This window comes from Propithecus coquereli, unplaced genomic scaffold (assembly GCF_000956105.1).
Source record: "Propithecus coquereli isolate 6110/MARCELLA unplaced genomic scaffold, Pcoq_1.0 Scaffold508, whole genome shotgun sequence".
NCBI lineage: Eukaryota > Metazoa > Chordata > Mammalia > Primates > Indriidae > Propithecus > Propithecus coquereli.
In genome coordinates, this window is record NW_012150930.1 from 548,769 (window position 1) to 549,866 (window position 1,098).

Consider the following 1,098-nt stretch of genomic DNA (forward strand, 5'->3'; position numbering starts at 1 on the left):
ACTACTTAAGATTTTTATAATTCCATTTTTAAAAAAAGAATTGATACTGCCTCAGACTCAAACTTGAAAGTATGACACATTAATATTGCCTGACAAGCATTTTCCATTTGTTTCTCCAAAGTTGTTCCTCCCTAACCTGCTACTGCCCAAACAATCAAGTACTGTATTGTATTTCTGTGCAGCCCACATTCTCTTTGGCCACTTGCAACTGTTGTCTCTCATCAGCCCAGTTATAGTCCTCCTGATCTGCTGATGCAAAAAAACTTTTATTTCCTCCACCCACCTCCCTCAGGTTCCTTATAAACTTGTTAGATTCCAAAGCAATCCTCAGAAAATACTCCCATACAATTCAGAAGAATTTAAGGAATTAAAACTTTGTTTTAAGCCATAACAAAATTTAGTCCCAATAATACAGTACCCATATATTGAATATTATTTGGCATTAAAAAGAAATACCAATGTGTGCTATACGGATGAACCTTGAAAACATGATGCTAACTGAAAAGCCAGTCACAAAAGACCACATATTGTGATTCCATTTATACGAAACGTACAGTATAAGCAAATTTATAGAGATAGATTAGTTTTTGCTTAGGGCAAGGGACGTGGACAGTGATAAGAGGGGAATAATGGGGATTGACTGCTACGAGGCACAAGGTTTCTTTTATGGGGTGTAAACATACTCTAAAACGAGACTGTGGTGACGGTTGCCACTATGGTTTAAATATCTGTCCCCTCCAAAACTCACGTTGAAATTTAATCCCCAATGTGGCAGTATTGACAGGTGGGGCCCTTAAAAAGTGATTGGATCATGAGGGCTCTGCCATCAGGAAGGCCTGAATTAATGGACTGATGGATCAATGGGTTAGTGGATTTACTAGTTACCATAGGAGTGGGACCGGTGGCTATATAAAAAGAGGAAGAGAAAACTGAGCATGTTATCACTTGCCATCTGACACTCTGTGGTGCCACAGGACTCTTCAGGCAGTCCCCACCAACAAGAAGTCTCTCACCAGATGCAACGCCTTAAACCTGGGACTTCTCAGCTTCCCTAACTCTATGAAATAAGCTCATTTTCTTAAAAATTCCCCAGTTTCA